Consider the following 6,000-nt stretch of genomic DNA (forward strand, 5'->3'; position numbering starts at 1 on the left):
CGGCCCTCCGGTTCTTCTGGCTCTGCCTTTCTTCCTCGTGGCTGTTGCTGTCCCACACTCCCTCCTCCTGCCGACTTCCTGCCTCCTCCAGTCCCTGCTGAGGACAGGTGGCCCCCGCTTCTGCCCCAGCCCCGCACTGGCCCGGCCCTGCCGCTAGATGGCCTCCTCACTCTGCTGTCAGGCCGCCGTCTGCGGTTTGGGAAATTCCCAAGTCCCAGGTCAGAGGCCCCTGTAGGCAGGGCTAGCCTTGTCAGTTCATCCTCTCCTTGTCCCTGTCACCAGCTTCTGAACCCCCATTTCCCTAGGTTTGTGCCCCTGGGTCCTGCACCAGACCCTGGCCTGCCACTGTGCCCGGGGCGTTGCCTCAGCTTCCATCTCTGGCCTCTGATCTTCCATCTCCCGTCTTGGTGTCCCTTAGACGTCTCTTCTCACAAGGGCTCTGTGCGGTCTCTTTCTATCCAGCCAGCCCATCTCAGGTTCTTATTGAATTTGATCCAGTTTTGGCTAATGGACTGTCTGCCACCCCAGCTCTCTTTGTGATTGCCAGCCAGGCCCCTCCCTGACCTCTGGACCTGGGGATGGAAGTCTCTAGTTCCCTTGAGAGCCCAGGAACACCTGTGGGCCATGGACTGCCACCTAGACACGGGTGGCCTGAGGTGACAGCTCCCCTCCTGTGCATCTTGGGGTGAGGGCCCAAAGTGGTTCCAGTGCTCCCTGGACCCCCTGCATCCACAGGAGGGGACATCTGGGAGGTAGCCTCCCGGATACACACAACTGTGGCTGGCAGGAGGAGCTGGCTGTGCTGAGGGCTGGGTGGGGCTGAGTACCTGAAGCATGGTCAGATCTTCGTTTCTCTGTGGGCACCCCCAGCTGTCCACTGGCCCTGTAGCTGCAATGGAAGCTTCTTCCTCCTGGTGTCAGCCACACTCTGAAGCTGGGGTGCAGGAGCTACCTCCATGGCTGTGGCCTGGCCTGTATGCTCACAGAACCCAGTGGGTACAGCCATGCCTGCCTCCGGGAGCACAGACCTGGGGCATTTCCTACCTACTTCATGTGGGGCCCTCAGCCAGCTCTCAGGGTTCCACTGATGGTGGTTGAAGAAGCTGGGTATTGCAAATGAAGAGACTGAAATGCAATTTCTGGGGTCCTTGGAAAGATCACGTAGCCAGCTGGTGAAGAGTCAAGGTGGACGTCCTGTGGTGGGAGGAACAGTGAGGCCCAAGCCCCTGCCCGGAGCATGTGCTCCAGGACTTGGTGCTCACTTTCACTCTTCTCCTCTGTGGAGTCAGTCACTTTCATTTTAACCAAGGAGTGTTTCTTCTCAGGTCTAAATAGTGTCTCAGGTATGTGGCTCTTTGCTGTTTCAAAGTGGTTTTGTACCTGTGGTCTGGGGTGCCTCCAGCTGTGAGAATGAGCTGGAAAGGGGGCTGCGGGGCGGGTGGCTTGTACCAGGGAGAGTGTTCCCAACTTCTTCCTCTGGTCCTAAGCCTGTGTGCAGCCTGGGCACTACCTGGAGACTATCGCTCCTCAAATCTTTGTGCCTAGTTAAGATGCAGACCGCCCTGGGGAAGTTGGTGCATTAAACTCCTGTGCATGTTAGAATCACCTGGAAACTTTGGGAAAAAAAGCCAATAGGGCCCAGGCCTCCCTCCTAATGACCAAGTTGGAATTTCTGCTTTGCTGACTTCCCTGGCAGGAATCCCCAAGCCTAGGGGTGGAGTGGGAAGAGGGCTCTGGGTTTCTAGCCGGGTCCTCCCCTCTGGACACCCCGTTCTAATGGGGAGCCTGAGCACCCTGGGCCCCGTCTGCCTGGCGGGCTGGTGCGGAGCTGCACACAGGGCTGTGGGCAGCGAGGCCAATGCCTGAAGAGTGTGTGTGTGTGTATGAGGGATGGCGAGTGTGGGAGGTATGACCAGGAGGCTGGGGTGTCTTGGGGCAGGGAAGGTGTCCTGGATGCTGTGACAAGCATTTTCTCTCCAGAGTAGCCAAGAGCTGGGATCGGACAGATCCCACTACTCTCTGGCATGCGAGAAGACCAGAAAAGGGGACTCCTGGCTCTGCCCCCCTCAATGTCCCTTCCCTGGGGAGTGAAGACTTAGAGCCATTTCCACCCTCTGCTGGAGATACCTCCTGACTCATTAAGAGGGACTGTGACCCATCTAACAGGCCACAGATTGCATCCATCATCTGGGCAGCTTCTGCCCAAACATTTTCTTTGAAAAAGAGAGAGAAAAGGGGTGCAATGCCGGCATGCAGAAACAAAAGCCATTTCTTTACAGGAGCAGAACTAACTCAGAGAGTCACCAGGCAGGGATGGCAGTGGACAGCGTGTGTCCACAGACAGCGGCGTGCCCCCAGCCCCCTTGCCAGCAGTCCTGGACCGTTCTGCTGCTGCCTGCCCACTCCCACATGCTCCCACCCCCACCTGTCAGAATAGAATTCCAAGTCCCTCCAGGACTGGATTTTCTAGAAAGACTTAAACTTTTGTGTATGGCCAGGGATTCTGCAGGGACGTTCCTGGGCAGACCTGCATGAACCACAGGGCTCTGCTGGGTCCTCCCACTCCTCTTACCCCTGCAGCTGAGCCTCTTACCCCTGCTCTTGGGCAAGTGATTCAACCCTGCAAGACATCTGTTTCCTTGTTGTAACATGTGGGTCTGAAGCCAGTGATGCTGGTGCCAGAGCCCAGCAGCCCAGAGTCCACAAGTCCACGATCTTAGCCCCAGGAGAGTTGAGGGAGCCCACGCACCCCACTCTCCTTAGAGGGAGGATCAACAAGAGCCAGACTCCCCCACCCTGTGTGGGTGCATGGAAGGACCTGGGCAGCTCCATGGGCAGTGTTCACACCCATGGTTCAATGTCTTGTCTGGGTCACACACCTGATCCACAGCAGGGCCTTAAATCAGACCAGATAACTTGCTGGAGAACTTGCTGCTGAACGTCTTATCTGGCAGTGATGTTTCCTGAAGCTTCTCTATTTGTTTGTCACTTGGAAGGGGAGGCAGGCAAGTAGAAAAAGGGCCCCGTCCCCCAGGAGCACGGAGGTGGGACCCCACCTAGACACACAGAAAAGCCAACAACCTGTCCAGGAGATGGGCAGGGCCCAGGGCCAAGAGTTTTGAGCCTGCAGAAAGTTATCCAGAGACTAGGAAGAGGGAGAGAATCAGAGGCATCTGAGCAGTTTTCCTTTTTCTGCTCTGCCCTGGGCTCCCTGTGTGTTTACAAAGCTCAGACCCACTGGATGACAGGACCCAGCGTCTGCTTAGTGTGTCTGAACCTATGAGGAGCTTTAGAGCCCTTATTCAGAGGGGCTCGCAATGGTCCCTGTTTCTGTTTTATAGAAACAAGGGCCACCCTCAGCTCCCACTTTCCACTCACGAGGCCACTGGGGGATAGTGGCCAGAAATGCAGAATTGTGAAAATCAAGGTCCTCCCTAAGCCCGTGTGTCTCCCATTACCCTGACCTGTAGGCCCAGCGCTGCTGGCTCATCATACCACTGGCAGTTGACCCATGGCCTCTGAGTCTTTGTTTATATTGATATTATACTTGGGAGATGTTTATTTGACTTTTGACATGTTTACTAATTTCCAGAAGAGCAGGTCCCACAGCTCCCAGCTCAGAAGATGCTCAGTAGATACTGGTCAGTTCCGAAGCTCCATCTTGGTTGGCTCGTTAAACCTGTGGCATGCTGTGAAATGCACTTTTGCTGTGATCGCAATTTGAAAAGTAACCCAATCATACAAAGCAAGTTAATAAATAAACAACCACCAATAATAACAGAATAAGGTTTCTAAAATATCAATTGCATGACCCAGGGAGCTTTTATTCTTACCAAGAGGACCCTGGAAGCTGAGTTTTCTATTGCTCTGGAGGCAGAATTGGTTCAGGAGGGATAGAGGTGGCACTGACTCCTTTTCCCACACGCTGCACCCCTGGGCCCCGTGCCCACCGGGAGGGGCAATCCAGAGGCTTGGGACGTGGCCATAGGCTGTGGCTTGAATCAGGGTCATTTCTCTGAGCCAGTGGATTTAACTGGGTCTGAACCCTCTTTGAAGTCCACTATCTGTGTGACCTTGGGCAAATCTCTTTACTGTCCTGAGCTTATTTCCCCATCAGTAAAATGGAGAAATTTCCTTGCAGGTATGGTAGGATTCTCTTAGGAATGGGTTTGAGTTGTGTGTGTGTGTGCATCCCCGGGCGCACAGCTGGTGTCCGGAACCAGTGTGTGCCATATAAGTGAACTAGGGTGGGTGATTTTCCATTTAGATGGACTCACATTTCTGGTACGTTCTCCTGTTGGGACTTGCCACTTTCATCAGTACAAATGTACTTAAGGCCAAAAGCAATTTGTTATAAAATAATTTGACTGTTTTTAAGCAGAGTAGGCCACATGACACAGGTCACTTCTTTAGTTTGACAAAGGAAGACATCCAATCAAATTGAATTAATTTAAATAATCTTACTTCCTGTGGAGGTTCTACACCCCCTTGCTTCCTTCGGATAGCAAATGGAGTGAGCTAGTGAACTCATCTCGGGGAAAGGCCAGGGGGATCTGTCCCACCCACACATTTTTTTACTTGGGATGGAAACTCTGCGTGGCATCCTGGCTCCTTTCAGATGAGCATTCTCTGTGATAATCTAAGACAGTCTAAGAGGGTTGCATTGCTAATAATGGAGTATTTTCAAAGGGCATTTGATCCTTACAGTAATACTACGGAGTAGAGGCAGACCACATATCTTGATCTCCATTTGACAGATGAGGAAATTTAGGTCTAAAGACAGATTAAATGACTTTGCCTGGAGTTACTCAGCTAAGACTCCGGCTCCTCGGCTGTTGTTCTTTCCATTTTCCTACCTTTTCCCTGGGGTGTTACTTGTGCTTATATGTGATCACTTTGGACCCAAGTCTTTCAGCCTCAAAACTTGAGCTTCCAGAAGTGTCTCGGGGTTCAGGCATTGCATCCCAGTCTAAATACATTTCTGTTTTCTGGTGAAGAACAGCCCTTTGGTTTCTGCCCTGACTCCTTGTCCAAGGGGTCTGGGCCCACGGGGAAGTGCTCCCTCCTGACCGGCATCTTCTCTTGACAGTGTTCAATGTCATTTGTTTCCATGGGTGTGTGTGTGGGGGGAGAGAGGCCCGCAGGAGGTGGGGGGGCGGGGTGCCAAGAGAAACCCAAAGGCATGAGATCAAGTCAAACTCAACACTTCTCCTCCTGCCCTTTGCAGTGGGAGGATGCTTACCCCAAAGTACACAAACCGACAGACTGAATCCCAGCGTCTGTTTGAGCAGTGCCCAGACAAAGCCTGCCCTCTGGAGTCCTCCTCCGGGCTCCGCCCCGCCATGGTAACCGCTGCATTCACTGGGCCATGGTAGCAGGCCAAGTATGTGCTTGATTGTCTTGGCTTCCCTTCTTCCTTTCCATTGGCAGACGGTGTTTGAATGTTGTGTACATGTTTTATTTCTTATCCTGACATATTTATACCCTAGTTTTGTTTTGTTTTGTTTTGCTCAGTGGAGGAGCCATGGGGTTGGGAGGTGATGGAGTGGCTGGGAGATCCTTTGTATCAGATGGGTCAAGAATGCCGACCTACGGTCCTTAAAATTCTACCACCAAAAGGCTGGTGTAGCCATCGCTCTCTGTGGCACACACGTCAATGGACTTGGAAGCAGTTTTAAGATTGCATGCCAATGTGATCACATGGCATTTTGATTTGGCTATTAAGGAAGAAGGTATAAAGGCTTTAGATACCTTAGGCAACAGCTCCATAAAGGAGGTAGTAAAACATGTAATTAGGCAAATCAAATAAGGCACGGTAACAACTTTCAAATATTTAGTCACATATCATTTCCCATTAATTTACTGTGTGCTTAAATGAGGTCTGCATTTTTATAATCCCCTGTAAAAATAAACACGACGGCAGAAGCCTGGTTTGCTCTCAGACACGGCTTACTCACATCTTCAGGTGTTGTGACAGTGGTGGTTAATTTCACCTGATGG

Source organism: Nycticebus coucang, chromosome 11 (genome assembly GCF_027406575.1).
Source record: "Nycticebus coucang isolate mNycCou1 chromosome 11, mNycCou1.pri, whole genome shotgun sequence".
NCBI lineage: Eukaryota > Metazoa > Chordata > Mammalia > Primates > Lorisidae > Nycticebus > Nycticebus coucang.